Source organism: Balaenoptera physalus, assembly GCF_965194825.1.
Source record: "Balaenoptera physalus genome assembly, chromosome: 5".
Classification (NCBI taxonomy): Eukaryota; Metazoa; Chordata; class Mammalia; order Artiodactyla; family Balaenopteridae; genus Balaenoptera; species Balaenoptera physalus.
In genome coordinates, this window is record NC_138884.1 from 137,612,444 (window position 1) to 137,632,321 (window position 19,878).

Below are 19,878 nucleotides of genomic sequence, written 5' to 3' on the forward strand. Positions count from 1 at the left end.
TAAACTGTCAAAGATATTAGTGTAAGGTTGTTTATAATATCCTCTTATAATCACTTTTAATGTATGTAACATCTGCAGCAATGTCAAATTTTTCATCTGATCCTTATAATTTGCTTTTTCTCTGTTCTTTTTCTTTAATCTACCCTGGTAGAGATTTACAGATATTAGTGACTATTAAATCAACCAACTTATTACCCTTGTTTTTCCCATACTTATATTTATTTTTTTATTTCAATGATTTCTACCTCACTTCTTTCCTCTTTCTTTCTCTGGATTTAATTTCCTCAGCTTTCTCTACCTTTTTCTATCTTTTCTCTTTTTCAAATACATGTAGTAGGTCTATAAACTTCCCTCTAAGCACTGCTTTAGCTACATCCTACAAGTTCAAAGAAATATTAAATTTTTTATGTTGATACAATTACTGATTGTTGCTTCATATGCCATGAAAAATAATAGAAGCTTCCTTTGAGGAGATTGGCCAAGATGGTGGGGTAGAAAGACTCTGACCTCACCTCCTCTCATGAGCACACCAAAATCACAACTATCTGCAGAACAACCATTAATGGAAAAAATCAGAACCTACCAGAAAAGGACTTCCATAAATAAAGACATAAAGAAGGAATGACCACAAAACAGGTAGGAGGGAAGTGGACTCGCGATATAATCAAGTCCCATACCCCAGGTGGGCAACTCACAAACTGGAGAATAATTATATTGCAGAGGTTCTCCTACAGGGGTGAGAGTTCTGAGGCTCACTTTGGGCTCCTCAGCCCAGAGATTCCTGAACCAGGAAAAGGAACCCCCAGAGCATCTGGCTTTAAAGGACAGGGAGACAATTTCAGGGGCCCCACAGGACTGAGGGAAATAGAGACTTCACTCTTAAAGGGTGCACACAAAGTCTCACATGCACCAGGAGCAAGGGCAAAAGGAGTAAGCTGATAGAAGCCAGGGCCAGACAACCTTGGTAGTCTCGGGGAGACTCCTGGAGAGGTGTGGGTGGCTGTGGCTCACCCTGGAGACATAGAAACTGGCAGCAGACATAAGTGGGAGCTATCTACTGCATGGATGCTGCAGTTGGTGGCCACCATCTTGGGATCCTCCCTCAAGCTCATCAGTGCCAAGACCTGACCCCACCCAACAGCCTGCAGGCACCAGTGCTGGGACACCTCAGGCCAAACAACTAATTGGGCAAGGACACAGCCCACCCATCAGCAGACGGGCTGCCTAAAGAATTCCTGAGTGCACAACCACCTCTAGACATGCCTCTAGACATAGCACTGCCCACCAGAGGCCCAAGACCCAACTCCACCCACCAGTGGGCAGGCACCAACTCTGCACTCCAGGAAGCATACGCTAGCCTCACATACCAGAGATGAGACAACAGATGCAAGAAAACCATAGTCCTGCAGCATGCATATCTAGCCTGCCCACATCAAGGCAGACCCTACCCTAGGACTAGCCCTGCCCACTAGCAGGCCAATGCAAGCTTCGGTACACCCCAGAGCCCGTACCCACTGTGTCAGTATCCGGTCCCCCAAACAGCACTCTGACAGCAGCTCTCAGATCCCTTGGCCCCTCCTGCACCCAGCTATTCCTGCCACTAATCTGGCACTAACCCCAGGACTTGGTGTCAACCACCAGTTGAAGGCTCCAGTAACAGGCTGGAATCTTCTGGACCCTGACACTGCCCCCCAATGAGCCAACACTAACCCCAGGGCTCCTTATGGCTCTGCAGCCAGCCGCCTTGTGACCATGCCCTGCTAACCAGCAGCATCCACACAAGGCAGCACCTGGCAACTAACCAGGCTAGGGGCCAACCATGCCTACCAGACCACCCACATAGTGAGCCCAACACAAAAAAAGGACACACACAGCCCTAGAATATATAGCTTGGGTGACAAGAGGGGTTGCACTCCTGGTACACATTGCACATCTCCTACAGAAGGCCACTCTCCAAGGTCAAGAAATGTGACTAACCTACTATATACATAAAAATAGCAACTTAGGCAAAATGAGGCGGCAGAATAAGATGTCCCAGATAAAGAACAAGACAGAATCCCAGAAGAAGAAATAACTGAAGTGGAAATAAGCATCTACCTGAGAAAAGGTTGGAGTAATGATCGTAAAGATGATCAAAGTACTCGGGAGAAGAATGGATGCAAAAAGCAAAAAGTTAGAAGTCTGTAAGAAAGAGTTAGAAAATATAAAGAACAATCACACAGAGATGAGGAATACAATAATGGAAACAAAAAACACACTAGAAGGAATCAACAGTAGACTAAATGATTCAAAAGAATGGACCGGTGAGCTGGAAGAAAGAGTACTGGAAATCATTACCACTGAACAGAAAAAAAATGAAAAGAAATAAGGACAGTTTAAGAGACCTCTGGGACAATATCAAGCACACTAATATTTGCATTATAGGGGTCAGAAGGAGCAGAGAGAGATAAAAGCCCTGAGAACATTATTTTAACAAGTAATAGGTGAAAACTTCTCTAACCTGGGAAAGAAAATAGTCACCTAAGTCCAGGAAGTGCAGTGAGTCCCATATAGGATAAACCCAAAGAGGAACACACCAAAACATATTGCAATTAAAATAACAAAAGTTAAATATAAAGAAAGAATATTAAAAGCAGCAAGGGAAAAATCAACAAATGACATAAAACAGAATGCCCATAAGGCTGTCAATGATTTTTCAGCAGAAACTCTGCAGGCCAAAAGGGAGTGTCATGATAATTAAAGTGACAAAAGGGAAAAACCTACAACCAAGAATACTATACCCAGCAAGGCTCTGGATCAGATTTGCTGGAGGGATCAAAACCTTTACAGATAAGCAAAAGCTAAAAGAGTTCAACAGCCCCAAACCAGCTTTACAGCAAATGTTAAAGGACCTACTCAGGTGAAAAAGGAAAGGCCACAACTAGAAACAAGAAAATTACTTAATGGAAAAGCTCACCAGCAAAGGCAAACATATAGTAACGGTAGGAAATCATCCACACACAAACCTAGTAGGGAGGTTAAAAGACAAAAGTAATCAAATCATCTGTATCCACAATAAGCAGTTAAGGGATACACAACATAATCAGATGTAAAATATGATATCAAAACAGTAATTGTGAGGGGAGAAGAGGACAAATGCAGGGTTTTTAAAATGCATTTGAAATTAGAAGATCAGCAACTTTAAACAATCATGTATAAATATGGACTGCTATACAAAAACCTCATGGTAACCAAAAAACCAAAAATCTATAATAGATAGACACACAAAAAAAAGAAAAAGGAATTCAAACATAACACTAAAGATAATCATCAGATCACAAGAGAAGAGAAAAAAAGAAGAAAGGGGGGAAAAAAGACCTGGAAAAACATACAGAAAACAATTACCGAAATGGCAGTAAGAAGATACATATCAATAACTATGTTAAGTGTAAACGGACTAAATGCTCCAACCAAAAGATACAATGTGGCTGAATGGATACAAAAACAAGACCCTTAAATTATGCTGCCTACAAAAGACTTACTTAAGACCTAGAGACACACACAGACTGAAAGTGAAGGGATCAAAAAGGTACTCCATGCAAATGAAAATCAAAAGAAAGCCAGAGTAGCAATACTTATATCAGACAAAAAGACTTTAAAATAAAGACTGTTACAAGAGACAAAGAAGGACACTATATAATGACCAAGAGACCAATCCAAGAAGATATAACAATTGTACATATGTACATACTCAACATAGAAGCACCTAAATATATAAGGCAAATATTAATGGACATAAAAGGAGAAATCAATAGTAAAACTAATAGTAGTAGGGGACTTTAACAGTAATACTAATAATAGTAGGGGACTTTAACAGCCCACTTACATCAATGGATAGATCATCCAGACAGAAAATCAATAAGGAAACACAGGCCTTAAATGACACATTAGACCAGATGGACTTAATTGATATATATAAAGCATTCCACCTGAAAGCAGCAGAATACACATTATTTTCAAGTGCATATGGAACATTCTCCAGAATAGATCACATACTAGGCCACAAAACAAGCCTAGGTAAATTTAAGAAAATTGAAGTCATATCAAGCATCTTTTTCAACCACAGTGCTATGAGACTAGAAATCAATTACAGGAAAAAAAAACTGCAAGAAACACAGACACAACATGTAGGCTAAACAACATACTACTAAACAACCAATTTATGACTAAAGAAATCAGAACAAATAAAAAAATACCCAGAAATAAGAAAGTGAAAAGAGAACCATCTGAAGTCTATGGAATGCAGCAAAAGCAGTTCTAAGAGGAAAGTTTATAGTGATAGGAGCTTACCTCAGGAAACAAGAGAAATCTCAAATAAGCAACCTAACCTTATACCTAAAGCAACTAGAGAATGAAGAACAAACAAACCCAAAGTTAGTAGAAGGAAAGAAATCATAAAGATCACAGAAATAAATGAAACAGAGACTAAGAAAACAATTGAAAAGATCAATGAAACTTAAAGATGGTTCTTTGAAAAGATAAACAAAATTGAAAAACCTTTAGCTAGGCTCATCAAGAAAAAAAGGGAGAGGGTGCAAATCAATAAAATCAGAAAGGAAAGAGAAGTTACAACCAATGCCACAGATATACAAAGTACTGTAAGAGACTACTACAAACAACTATATGCCAATAAAATGGACAACCTAGAAGAAATGCAGAAATTTTTAGAAAGGTACACTCTCCCAAGACTGAGCCAGGAAGAAATAGAAAATATGATCAGACGAATTACTAGTAATAATATTGAATCTATACTTTTAAAACTCCCAACAAACAAAAGATCAGAACCAGATGGCTTAGTAGTTGAATTCAACCAAATATTTAGAGAAGAGTTAACACCTATCCTTCTCAAACTATTCGAAAAAACTGTAGAGGAAGGAACACTTCAGAACTCATTTTATGAGGCCAGCCTCACCATGATACCAAAACCAAACAAAGATATCAAAAAAACCCCAAAATTACAGGCCAATGTCACTAAGGAACATAGATTCAAAAATCCTCAGAGAATGCTAGCAAACTGAATCCAACAATACAGTAAAAGGATCATGCATCATGATCAAGTGGGATTTATCTCAGGGATGCAAGGATTTTTCAATATCTGCAAGTCAATCAATGAGATACACTCTGTTAACAAACTGAAAAATAAAAACCATATGATCATCCCAGTAAGTGCAGAAAAATCTTTTGACAAAATTCAACACTCATTTATGATAAAAACTCTCCAGAAAGCAGGTGTACAGGGAACAACCTCAACATAAAAAAAGCCATATATGACAAACCCACAGCTAACATCACACTCAAGAGTGAAAAGCTAAAAGCATTTCCTCTAAGATCAGCAACAAGACAAGGATGCCCACTCTCACAAATTTATTCAACACAGTTTTGGAAGTTGTAGCCACAGCAATCAGAGAAGAAAAAGTATCTAAATTGGAAGGAAAGAGGTAAAACTGCCTACTATACATAGAAAATCCTAAGGACACCACCAGAAAACTACTAGAGCTCATCAACGAATTCAGTAAAGTTGCAGGATACAAGATTAATATACAGAAATCTGTTGCATTTCTATACACTAACAGTGAAATATCAGACTGAGAAATTAAGGAAACAATCCCATTTACCATCGTACCAAAAAGAATAAAACACCTAGGAATAAACCCACCTAAGGAGGCAAAAGACTTGTATTCCATCAAGTGTAAGACACTGATGAAAAAAACTGAAGATGACACAAAGAGATGGATAAATATACTGTGTTCCTGGACTAGAAGAATCAATATTTTTAAAATGACCATACTACTCAAGGCAATCTACAGATTCAATGCAATCCTTATCAAAATACCAATGGCATTTTTCATAGACGTAAATTTTAAAATATGAAAGGAAACACAAAAGACCCCAAATAGCCAAAACAATCTTGAGACAGAAGGAAGGTGGAGGAATTATGCTTCCTGACTTTAGACTATACTACAAAGTTACAGTAATGAAAGCAGTATGGTACTGGCACAAAAGCAAACACATAAATCAATGAAACAGGATAGAAAGCCCAGAAATAAACCCATACACTTACAGCAGAGGCAGCAAGACTATACAATGGAGAAAAGAGAGTCTTGTCAATAAGTGGTGCTGGGAAAACTGGACAGCTACATGTGAAAGAATGAAATTAGAACATTCTCCAACACCATATACAAAAATAAACACAAAATCGATTAAAGACCTAAATGTAACACTGGAAGCCTAAAACTCCTAGCGGAAAACATAGGCAGAACGCTCTTTGACATAAATTCCAGCAATATTTTTTTGGATCCTTCTCCTCAGGCAAAGGAAATAAAACCCCAAATAAACAAATAGGACCTAACTAAACTTAAAAGCTTTTGCACAGCAAAGGAAACCATTGACAAAATGAAAAGACAACCTACCTAATGGGAGAAAATATTTCCAAATGATATGACTGATAAGGGATTAATATCCAACATATAAACAGTTCATACAACTCAACATCGAAAAAACAAATAACTTGATTAAAAAGTGGGCAGAAGTAGTGAACAGACATTTTTACAAAGAGGAAAGGCAGATGGCCGACAGGCCCATGAAAAGATGCTCAACATCACTAATCCTCAGAGAAATGCAAATCAAAACTACACTGAAATATCACCTCACACCTGTCAGAATGGTTATCATCAAAAAGGACACAACAAATGTTAGCAAGACGTGGAAAAAAGGGGAACCCTAGTACACTGTTGGTGGGAACGTAAATTGTTGCACCCACTATGGAAAACAGTATGAAGGCTTCTCAAAAACTAAAAGCACAACTACCATATAACCCAGCAATTCCATTCCTGGGTACATATCTATAAAAAACAAGAACACTAATTTGAAAACATACATACACCCCAATGTTCATGTCATGCATTATTTACAACTGCCAAGATATGGAAGCAACCTAAATGTCCATCAATAGATGAATCGCTAAAGAAGATGTGGCATAAAATAATATGTGTATATATATATATATATATATATATATACACACACATATATATTTATACAATGGAATACTACTCAGCCATGAGTAGTATTCCATTGTATTTCCATGAAAAGAAGGAAATTTTGCCATTTGCAGCAATATGAATGGACTTGGGAGGCATTATGCTAAGTGAAGTAAGTCAGACAGAGAAAGACAAATACTGTATGATCTCACTTATACTTGGAATCAGATATACAACAAGCTAGTGAATATAACCTAAAAGAAGCAGACTCACAGATATAAAGAACAAACTAGTGGTTACCAGTGGGGAGAGAGGATGGGGAAGAGGTAATATAGGGGTAGGAGAGTAAGAGGTACAAATTATTAGGTATAAAATAAGCAACAGGGGTATACTGTACAACACTGAGAATATAGCCAATATTTATAATAACTATAAATGGAATCAACCTTTAAAAATTGTGAATCACTAAGAATTGTACACCTATAACTTGTATATCAATTATACTTCAATTTAAAAAAAAATAATAGAGAAATGTCATATACCTTTACCCAGTTTTCCCCCAATGGTAACATCTTGCAAAACTCTAGACAATACAGTACAATATCACTTCCATAATAATATTAAGTTAAAACACAGAATAGTTCTATAACCCAAAGATCCTTAATGTTGCACTTTTATGGCAACACTCATCCACCTCCCACCCCTCCCCATCCCTGAATTCTGACAACCACTAATCTGTTCTCCATCTATATAATTTTGTCATTTCAAGAATGTTACATAGGGACTTCCCTGGTGGCACAGTGGTTAGGAGTCCGCCTGCCAATGCAGGGGACACGGGTTCGAGCCCTGGTCCAAGAAGATCCCACATGCCACGGAGCAACTGGGCTCATGTGCCACAACTGCTGAGCCTGCGCTCTGAAGCCCGCGAGCCACAGCTGCTGAGCCTGTGTGCCGCAACTGCTGAGGCCCGCGCACCTAGAACCTGTGCTCCGCAATAAGCGAGGCCACCACAATGAGAGGCCTGCACACTGCAACAAGGAGTGGCCCCCGCTCGCTGCAACTGGAGAAAGCCCATGCGCAGCAACGGAGACCCAAAGCAGCCAAAAATGAAAAAAAAAACCCAAAAATGTTATATAAATGGAACCAATAAAGTATGTAACCTTCTGTGATTGGTCTTTTTTTCCACTCAGCATAATTTCTTGGACATTTTTTATGTATATTAATAATTAATTTCTTTTTAGTGCTGAGTTATATTACATGGTAAGTATGTACCACAGTTTAACCATTCACCCAATGAAGGACATCTGGGTTGTTTCCCATTTTGGGCTATTATGAACAAAGCTGCTACAAATATTTGTGTATAGGTTTTTGTGTAAACATAAGTTTATTTAGGTTGTCATGGTTCATTTAGGTTTCTCTATGATGAACGCACAGGAGTACAAATGCTGGGCTGTATGTTTACTTTTTTAAAAGGAACTCCCAAATTTTTTTCAGAGTATCATTTTACATTTCACCAGCAATGTCTGATTGATCCAATTTTTCTGCATACTTTCCAGTATTTGACTTTTCACTATCGCTATGTTTGATTTTAACCATTCTGGAAGGTATGGCTGGAAGGTTGTGAAATCTCATTATGGTTTTAATATTTTTAATTAACCTAGTAATCAACTGTAGTAGGCTGAATAATGGATACCTAAAAATATTTATGTCACATTCTCTGAAGCTGTAAATCCTAATGACATATGGCAAAAGTAACTTTGTGGAAGTGATTAAGAATCACAGGAGGAGGAGATTATACAGCTGAACTCCATATAATTACAAGGGTCCTTATGAACAAGGAAGAATTAGAATCAGAAGAAAGGTGAAGACTGAAGCCAAAATGCCTATGCTGCTGGTTTTGAGATGAAGGAAAGGACCACAAGCCAAGGAATGCAAGGAATGCAGCTCTAGAATGGGGAGGAGGAGAGAGTGAAGGACCCATTCTCCCCTATACCCTGCAGAAAGTGGGGAGTGCTGCTGACACTTTCATTTGGGCCCAGTGAGACCCGTTTCAAACTTCTGACTTTCAGAAGTATAAGATCATACTTCGTGTTGTTTTAAGTCACTGAGTTTGTGGTAACTTGTTAGAACAGCAATAGGAAAGTAAAACTTTAATAATGATAAATATCTTTTCATGTGCCTATTTGACATCTGTATTGTGTCTTAAACAAAAGGACTGTTTATATCTTTTGCCCAATTTCTAACTGTATAGTTGTTTTCTTTTTTTTTTCTTAAGTTTTGAGATTTGACAGTTCTATATAATTTCTACAGAGTAGTAATTTGTTGGATATATGGTTTACAATTGTTTTCACCCAGTCTGTAATATGTCTTTCATCCTCTTGGGCACAGCAAAAGTTCTTAATATTGACGAAGTTGAATTTTTCCATTTTTCCTTTTATGGACCATGTTTGTGGTATCAAAAACTGTTTGACTAGCTCTAGATTCCAAAAAATATCTCCAATTGTTTTCCCCCAAAATTTTTCAGTTTTACATCTTAAGTTTAAGTCTATGAGCTATTTTGAGTTAATTTTTGTATAAAGTATGAAGTTTTGATTGAAAAGTCAATAAAAAAAGGCAAACAGGCAAGAATCTGAGCCTTATCTTTGTTTTATATATAGTGTCCACAGCTTTTAACTGTACTTAGTAGGAGGTATAGGAATAAGTAGGTCAACTCCATCTTCCTGGAAATGAAAGTTCATCCTACAAGTTTTGCTATGTCAAATTTTGATTAAGCTCAAATATTTTCAAGTTTCATTTATAATTTTCCCTTTGATCAAGAAGTCATTAGAAGTATATTGCTTAATTTCAAAGGAATAGAGGATTTTCTAGTTTATCTTTTTGCTGTTGCTTTATACCTTATATCCACTGTGGTCAGAAAACAAAATATGAATGATATGAATCCTCTGAAATTTGTTGAGGTTATTTATGAGTCAGCTGACTGTCAATTTTGGTAACTGTTCCATGTGCACTGGAAAAGAGTATGCATTCTATTTTTGTTGAGTCCAATGTTCTTTATATGTCATTTGGATCCAGTTTGTCAAGTATGTTGTTTGTGTTTCTTATATTGTTACCAATTTTTTGTTTGTTTATTCTCTCTATTGAGAGGTGTGTTAAATTCTCCCTTGAAATTCTATATTTGCTTCTTTAAATTAAAAAAATTTTTTACTTTTATATATTTTGAAGCTATGCAATTGGGTATATATGGATTTTTTTTTAATATGTATGTATGTATGTATTTATTTAGGCTGCACCAGGTCTTAGTTGCAGCACATGGGATCCTCGTTGCGGCATGCAGACTCTTAGTTGCGCCATGCGGATGTCTTAGTTGCGGCATGTGGACTCTTAGTTGCGGCATGCGGATGCTTAGTTGCAGCATGTGAACTCTTTAGTTACGGCATGCATGGGGGATCTAGTTCCCCAACCAGGTATTGAACCCGGGCCTCCTGCATTGGGAGCATGGAGTCTTACCCATTGGACGACCAGGGAAGTCCCAATATATATGGATTTAGAATTGTTATAACTTACTGGTGATTTAACTCCTTCAGCAGATGTCCCTCCTCTTTATCTCAAGCAACATTTCTTACCTAATGCCTACTCTGTCTGATGTTACTAGAGCTATGTCTGCTTTCTATTAGTTAATATTTTCATGGTATAACTTTTTCTATCCTTTTCATTTAAATCTTTCTGTTGTTGACATAGTTGGATTTGTGTGTGTGCTTATGTTTTACATAGTTGGAGTATTTAGTTCATTCATATTTAATATAATTACTTTTTATAATATAGTTGAATTAGAATAAGAGTTAGCAAAGTTTTCTGTAAAGGGCCAGACAGTAAACTTATTAGGTTTTGTGAATAACAAGGTGTTTGTCACAGCTATTCAACCCTGCCCTTGTAGCACAAAAGAGGCCGTAGACAATATGTAAACAAATGAGTGTGGCTGTGTTCCAATAAATTTCTGTTTACTAAAACAGATGGCAGGTGAGATTTAGTCAGTGGGATATAGTTTGCTAAGCCCTGAATTAGAAGATGGCTTGAGAGGGTCTCTTAGGAGGAAAAAAAAAAGGCTTCAAACCATCAATATCTTGCAGAGACTATGGAGTTTAGATTCACAGGATACCAAAGTATACCAAGTGTGAATTCTAACCTTAAAACTAACAATTATATGACAATTTGTTTTCCAGTTGTAGTGATTATAACTGTCACTTATTAAATTAAATCCAAACTGATCAACTTAGACTACATTTCCAGCTGTAATGATTAGACTATCACTTCACACCAATCACACTAACAAAAACAAAATGAGTGACAATGCCACCTGTTGGATGTTTCAAAATGAGCACTCTCATACACCATGAAATGGAATGAAAACTAGTACAATCACCTTGAAGAGCCCTCTTGCAATTTCTAGTAAACCTGAAGATGAGAAAACTCCAATTGTAAGTATTCAACCTAAAAAAACTCTCACATGTGTATACAGAGACATGTTCAAGAATGTGTTTAAGCATTACAGCAAGATGAAAAAATTGTAGAAAACTTAAATGTCCTTCAACAGGGGAATGGATAAATAAACTGTGGTCCAGTTATACGATGGAATGCAGTAGACAGCAGTTACAGTGCATGAACTGGTATATATGCATCAAATATTTTAAAATAATGTTGAACAAAAAAAGCAAGTTTTGCCGAAGGATACATATAGTGTATCACTTATATTTAATTTTAAAACCTGCCAAATGATACAACAAAATGATTTCATATATGAGCATATTTAGTAAAATTATTAGTGCATGTATAGTACTGAAAACACTTCTGTTAACATGGATCCAGAAGAACTATGAAATGGATTATACTAAAAGAAAGGTAGCCTTCCAGAGAGAGCTTGATGAGTTAAGGAATAAATGCATCCAACAGTCTATGTAACTTCAAGGAGTGATTTATTCAATCCAAGACCACTGAAAAATTTATTGTAATTTTTAAAGAATTAATTGAGAGACAAGTGATACTTTAACTTTCAATTGTTCAATAGTTTAAAAGCTTCTTGGGATAACTAATTACAGTCAGCCCTTGAACAACTTGGCGGGTAGAGGTGCTCATCAGCAGCCGAAAATCCACATAACTACTATCTCTGCCTCAAAAACAAAGGAACTGATAAATGACTCACTCAAGGGTAGGAAGCTGAAACAATCTGGATAGAATCAGGACTCAAACCTTAGTTCTTTTGATTCCACATATTGTAATATCTAACACAAACCTTTGCCCATACTTACCTAATTTAAAGATTTGCAAAATGAAAATACAGGTACTATATTTTTTGGAAAAAGTCTGCAGCTAAGAGGACCCTCACAGTTCAAAGGTCAACTGTAGTTTAAATTTTTAAAATATTATTTCTCAAATTTCTTAGAAATTTTTATAAAATCAAAATCAACTACCAGTGTTATGACTGATAGTTGAAGATGGCTGACATTTTGCAAAATAATAATTCAAGCCCTTATTATCCTCCCACCCATCAATTATGTTTCCTAGTTGTTATTCTTATCACATGTTTCTTCTCTCCACTTTAATCTACCTTATAGATAGCACCATGCCTGTACTATTATTTTATCAAAAGTCTAACACAATGACTTATTTACAATAGATGCACAATAAATTAGTGATAAACAAATAAACGAATTTCTTCCAGATTATTCAGAAAACCATTCTTCTAAAAACTATTTAGCAATCTTCTAGTGCTTATTAAATTAAATCCAAACTATTAAACTTAACCATTCAATGTCCTCTACAATGTGGAAACAACCTACCCTTCCTAATGTTATTTTCAATTACTTCTTCACATATGTGAAAGAATTACACAAACTGAAGTATGTTTTAGTCGCTAAATACAACTCTCATTTTCTCACCTCCTTTGGCTTCTCATCATGCCAATGGGTCCATCTGCAATGCTCTTCACCACCCCGTCTTTTGGCCTCCATTGAAGTTCTTTCGAAATCCTACCTATTTATCAGTGCCCAGCAAATAAGCCTCACATCCTTCAGGAAACTTTCCCAGATCTCTCCAACTATATATGATCTCCTTTTTTCTCTTAATACCCGTATTTGGTTTTAAAGTTCTTAAGGTTCAAATAAGATGCCTTTTACCTAATTATTTAATATTTCTCATCCCATATTTTCATTAGTCTCTAAGTTCCTTTGAAATCGTTATTTTATTTTACAGACCTTTATATCGCTAAAACCCCTGGCACAGTGCCTTACGTAAAGATGGTGCTCAATATATATTGGTTAAAGTGAATTCTGTGAAGACACTGCTCCATAACTATTTTCTAATGATAGTTGCTAAGGAAATACAAATGTAAGAATAGATGACCCAATAATCTAAAGTAATTATAAAAGCTATACGATTCTGAAAATAAATGTAATAAATCAAAACATAAGAAAAATATTTGAAAATAAACATACAGATTCAGCAATCCCTTCCCACTTGCTAGCAAAACTTCTGGAATAAGAGACTGCATTACTTAGTAACTAGAGACCTAGTGGAAAAAAATCAGGTTGGGAAAATAAGATTGAAATTGACTATAAAGCATTTATAAGACTTTTTATATTCTCTAAAACAAAATTTAAACTATACGAAAGAAAAGAAACATTTATAGAATTTTATGAATCTTGAAAAATGGATACTGTACAATTAATTTCTATCTATTTTGATCTCAAGATGACTTCCAAAGATGACAGTGATGATATATCACAGAAAGAATGTCAATAATATTTGATTGTAGTCAGGTAAACAAATTTTCTGGACATTTTTCTTCCTCTAATTAACAAGACTACATACTCTCTAAGTACTGTAATTACAGTTCTGAATGTTTAATTTTGTGCCCCTGACTTTAATCATTATCACTGGCTATCAAATAAGTAAATGGCATCCTTTCCTCTATCCTTTGGAAGAAAATAAAGTATAGGTCGATTAGCATTTTGTGAAGGTGTTCTCATACATTTTAGAGGGTTGAAGCAAACCCCTACACCTTTCATTCATATCATGAGGAGACTGATTTTCATCATTTATCAACAAAGGTTGATGCACAACCTAAGAAATTGATAGATTTACACTCAGACTCTTTAAAGTACTGAATTATTGATTTTCTATCTTCATCATGGGACGATGCAAAATCAACTCTTCAACGTTTTACCTGAGTAATTCATCACATGGAGAGTTTAGAACTGCACTGTCCAACACAATAGCCATAAGCCACATTAGTCTACTCAAATTTAAATTTCATTTTTCAAGTGAAAATTAGATAAAAGACCTGTCAGTTGTGCTAGCCTAATTTCAAGTGCATAAAAGCCCCCATGTGATACTGGCTACTGTATTGAACAGTACAGAATTATATATTTCCATGATCACAGGAAGTTCTACTGAACAGCACTGGTCTAGAAAGCTAATAATTTGACTTAAATAGTAAAAGTGGTTTGTTATATTTTATCTATCAAGTGTTATATTTTTAAACTCATGATCAACAGGAGTAGCCTTACTATTCCTTCAATGTAAATTTCCAATAACTATTATCTGATTACAATTGGACCAGCTCTTATGTACTATACAAGACGTGTCAAATTTCTTCCTGCCTCAGAGCCTCTTTTTGGTCCATTCTTTGACTTGTTCTTCACTTTCGGTGCCAACTTGAATGTTAACTGCCTTAGAGAAGCCTTCTCTGACCTTTCTACTAAAAACGGGTCTCAGCCACCACCACACAACATGCATTTTAATCTCTATCTCAGCACCCTGTTTATTTTGTTCATAGGTTATCACAGTTTTCATTCATTCATTCATTCATTCATATTCTTCCATTGAAGGAGGATCCTTTGTCTATCTTATTCATAGCTCTGTCCCCAGAGCTTACCTAGCACATTCATGCACTCAAAATTTATTGAATTAACACATTAATGTTTGCTGAATCAGTGAATAAATGTGCACAATGACTGTCTTTCCCCTCCACAACCAACTCATACCTCCAGCACCACACTTTTATACTTATTTCTTCCTTCCTCTTCTTTCTACTTTATGTTATTCCCTTTCTTTCCCAGCAGACTCTCTTAATTTTTTTTTTAACTTTAATTTTGAGTTCAAGGGGTAACAAGTAGAAAAAGAAGTCCCAAGACACTTTTAGGAGAGCTTTCAGAGAAAATAAACTTATTTTTAATATTCCACCCTGTTCCTCCAGCAAGTACAAAGAGAACAAAAACACTAATCCTACCCTTCAGTACACACATACTAGTGTGGCATAGGTTACAAAGAGGATTTAATTAGCTTGCATGTGAGAAAAGGCAGGGATTTAAGGGGGAAAAAAAGTAGGATGAAAGAAATGGGAAAAAAGGGGATATTTCCCACTCACCTTCTTGAATAAAATATTTTTCTTATCTTTGAATATTTGTCATCCAGTGCCTACTACTACACTCTTAGAAAGCAATGTGAGTTGAGATACTTTTTATTTATATAGAAAACACAACATAATCAAAGAAAGACAACTAAATTTCACAACAACCTGAAGGGATCATTCAAGAAACTAGTTATTTAAAGTATCTTTAGTACATATATACAATGGAATATTACTTAGCCATAAAAAAGAATGAAATAAACCCAATCAAAAAATGGGCAGATGATCTAAATAGACATTTCTCCGGAGAAGACATACAGATGGCCAAAAAGCACATGAAAAGATGCTCAACATCACTAATTATTAGAGAAATGAAAATTAAAGCTACACTGAGGCATCACCTCACACCAGTCAGAATGGCCATCATCAAAAAATCTACAAACAATAAATGCTGGAGAGGGTGTGAAGAAAAGGGAACCCTCTTACACTGTTGGTGGGAATGTAAATTGGTACAGCACTATACAGAACAGTATGGAGGTTCCTTAGAAAACTAAAAATAGAGCTACCACATGATCCAGCAATCCCACTCCTGGCATATATCTGGAGAAAACCATAATTTGAAAAGATGCATGTACCCCAATGTTCATTGCAGCACTGTTTACAATAGCCAGGACGTGGAACCAACCTAAATGTCCATCAACAGAGGAATGGATAAAGAAGATATGGTACATATATACAATGGAATATTACTCAGCCATAAAAAAGAATGAAATAATGCCATTTGCAGCAACATGGATGGACCTAGAGATTCTCATACTGGGTGATGTAAGTCAGACAGAGAAAGACAAATATATGATATCACTTATATGTGGAATCTAAAATATGGCACAAAGGAACTTATTTACAAGACAGAAATAGAGTCACAGATGTAGAAAACAAATTTATGGTTACCAGGGGGGAAAAGGGAAGCAGGGATAAATTGGAAGATTGGGATTGACATATACACACTACTACATATAAAATAGATAACTAATAAGGACCTAGTGTACAGCACAGGAAAATCTACTCAATACTCTGTAATGACCTACATGGGAATACAATCTAAAAAAGAGTGGATATATGTATATGTATAACTGATTCACTTTGCTGTACACCTGAAACTAACACAACATTGTAAATCATCTATACTCCAATAAAAGTTTTTTTTAAAAAGGCAAACAACCCAATTTTTTAAATGGGCAAAATATTTAAACAGGAAAGTCAGAGAAGAGAACATCCAAATGGCCAATAAGCATATGAAAATATTCTCAACATCACTATTCAACAGGGAAATGCAAAATAATGCCATTATACCAAGTGTTAAAAAAGAAATAACAAGCCCCAAATGGGGTCACTCACCCCCCATCACAGCAAACCAAGCCATTTTCAACCCCTCCCAGAGATGTGACCTTTAAAACAGTCCAACTGAAATTTCCTGAGAAAGACCCCTGCAGTTCCGGTCCTGGTAGAAGACCTGGCCTGAAACAATCCTTTCTTTTCATTTACTAATACCTTCTCGCTCCCTCCCTTCCTTCTACCTATAAAAACCTTCCATTTTGTACAACCCCTCCTAGTGCTGCTGATTCTTAAATTTTTGAATAAAGCCATTAGTTCTTCAGAAAATAAAAAAGAATGAAATAATGCCATTTGCAGCAACATGAATGGACCTAGAGATTATCATACTAAGTGAAGTAAGTCAGACAGAGAAAGACAAATACCACATGATGTCACTTATATGTAGAATCTAAAAAGATGATACACATGAACTTACTTACAAAACAGAAACAGACTCACAGACATAGAAAACAAACTTATGGTTACAAAAGGGTAACGGTTGGGGTGGAGGAGATAAATTAGGAGGTTGGGATTAACAGATACACACTACTACATATAAAATAGATAATCAACAAGGACCTACTGTATAGCACAGGGAACTCTACTCAATATTCTGTAATGACCTATATGGGAAGAGAATCTGAAAAAGAATGGATGTGAGTGTGTGTGTGTGTGTGTGTGTGTGTGTGTGTGTGTGTGTGTGTATACACACAAAAGAATGGATATATGTGTGTATATGTATATATGTATATATATGAATCACTTTGCTGTACATCTGAAACTAACACAATGTTGTAAATTGACTATACTCCAATATAAAATAAAAATTAAAATAAATAAAATGAAGTATCTTTAAAAAGTTACATACAATTATAAGAAGGGAAAAGGTTTTTTTAAAGATGAATGAATTATGAACCAAATATATTAAATATATGACCTATTCAACACATTGAAAGACTCCAACTTTCTGTTTAAATCCACAGAATTTATGTATCATTAGTTATTATAAAGGTATCCTGTATTTTCCTAAGAAATAATGCTATACAGAAAATCTTAAGGCAATCCACAGAACTTACTTTGATCCAAAAGAAGTCTAAATGATCATTATGTAGTAATAGTACTAAAGAATTTTAACTATCACTTATAATACAGTTTCTATAGAAAATTATGTTTGAAGTACCAACTTAAAATGTAAGAAATAAATATCAAACTCTTGCAGGTTTGTTTTTTTGATACTGGAAAAAGGTTTCATAAGATATGTCCACTTAACACAAGAGCTGGCAATTTTATGGTATCTAGTGTGAGAAAGAAGGGACAGTTCATTGGGACTTTATTTTGAAAAAGAGAACTAAAAGGCATGAACTATTTGTATTTCCCAAGCTGATCATGACTTTTTACATCTCCACTTTCACTGTATTTGGCACACAGAGCTCAGATAATGTTGGAAGATACGTAGGAAGGAGGGAAGAAGAGGAAAGATATAGCTGTTTAATTAATCCTACAAATATTTATTGCGTATCTAACAAGAATTGTTCTAGGAACTTGGGAAACACAGCTGAACAAAAAGAGCAAACAAATTTATGAAGAATTTCTGTTGCTAGTAGCAACGACTAAAGTTACAGTGACAAGAGATCTGAGCCAGTGTTCCTGGGTCCCATTTACTCTCTGATAATGAACAGTTTAACCCCTACTTCTATGTTTTCCTTTACTAGAAAATAAACAGAAAACAAAAACAAAACAAAACAACAACAAAGAAAGAAATTCCTCCTGAGCATTTTATCAGAAACCAGAATAATGCTTCTGGGGTGAAAAATCCCGAAGGATGCACTACATATGACCAAGGATATGGACGTTTCTGCTAGAAAGAAGATTAAACTCTCTTTCATGCTCCCATATCACCTCCCACTCACTACTGCAAACTACCCAGTGAAAGGCAAGACCCATGAGGACTAGAGTCTTGAGACAGCAACATGTTCTGAAGAAATGGTAGACTGCAAAGGAATCAGGCAGTAACAATATACTAACACTAAAAGTAAGAAATAGAAATCCAGATTTGACTTATGACTACAAGAATAGTACATGTAAGAGAAGAATGTGTACCTTCAAATAATTAAAGGAGCTATATAATTTCACTGAAGAGTACACTACTAAATAAGGGAAAACTTTTCCCTACTTGGTATGTTACCATCAGGCTTTAATTAATTATAATCACAGTACACAATGCAGGGACACTTAAAGAGCTATTGAGAGTCATTATTTTATCTGGTAAAACCATCTTTCATAATCAAGTCAGCCACAGATTCCAGGAGATATGATGCAATTCCATGCCCAGAGGTCTTCTCAGGCTTTAAAATCAATCTTTTGTTTGAATCCTCCCTCTTCAGGCATATTCTATATGACATTAAGCAGAAGCAAAAGAACCTAAGAATCTAAGCAAAATTTAGAGGCTATTGGATTATGAAAGATTTTCTATCACCTAGTATCTTAAAAACAACTTCCTTTTAATTTCTTAGAAGCAATTTCAGTTTTACTTACAAGATTTATTTATGTCAAAAGCAAACCACTTCTTTATTGATTCAGTGGAGAACTACCACTAATCTAGGAGATATTTTTCTTTTAATATCCTATAACTCAGAGTCCACCAATAAGTATACCTTATTGGTCAAAAAAAATTTTTTTAAACACAATATTTAAATAAAAAAATACACCAAGAAAAAAATATTAAAACAATACCATATATTATTTACTGTTTTGAGTTAGTTTATGCTCTGTCATAATTTACAAGAATTCAGAGTTAAAGTTTACAGTTGGATGTATCTTGAGAAACCTATTTAGGATGTTTCAAAAGTCTAATGAATTCTCATTTTAGAACTCGGACATTTTAACACTATACATAATATGTAATCTCCAACTCTGGGAGGAAAAACACAATTTCTATGGTCAAAGAATTTACAGTCATTAAATAAAAACAAGTTTTCCTCCTTACAAGAATCAAAGTTGTAAGCAAACTTTTAAAGTGCTACAGGCCACTTCACATGGAATAATCCTAGGTAGCATTTATTCTACATTTGTATTCATGTA

At 35.5% G+C, this 19,878-nt stretch overlaps 1 protein-coding gene across 2 annotated transcripts in view; it reads right to left on the reverse strand.

Annotated features, from left to right (window-relative positions):
* The window catches only part of SCLT1 (sodium channel and clathrin linker 1), a 232,580-nt gene that overhangs the window by 208,060 nt on the left and 4,642 nt on the right, over positions 1 to 19,878 (reverse strand). The window lies entirely within an intron of this gene.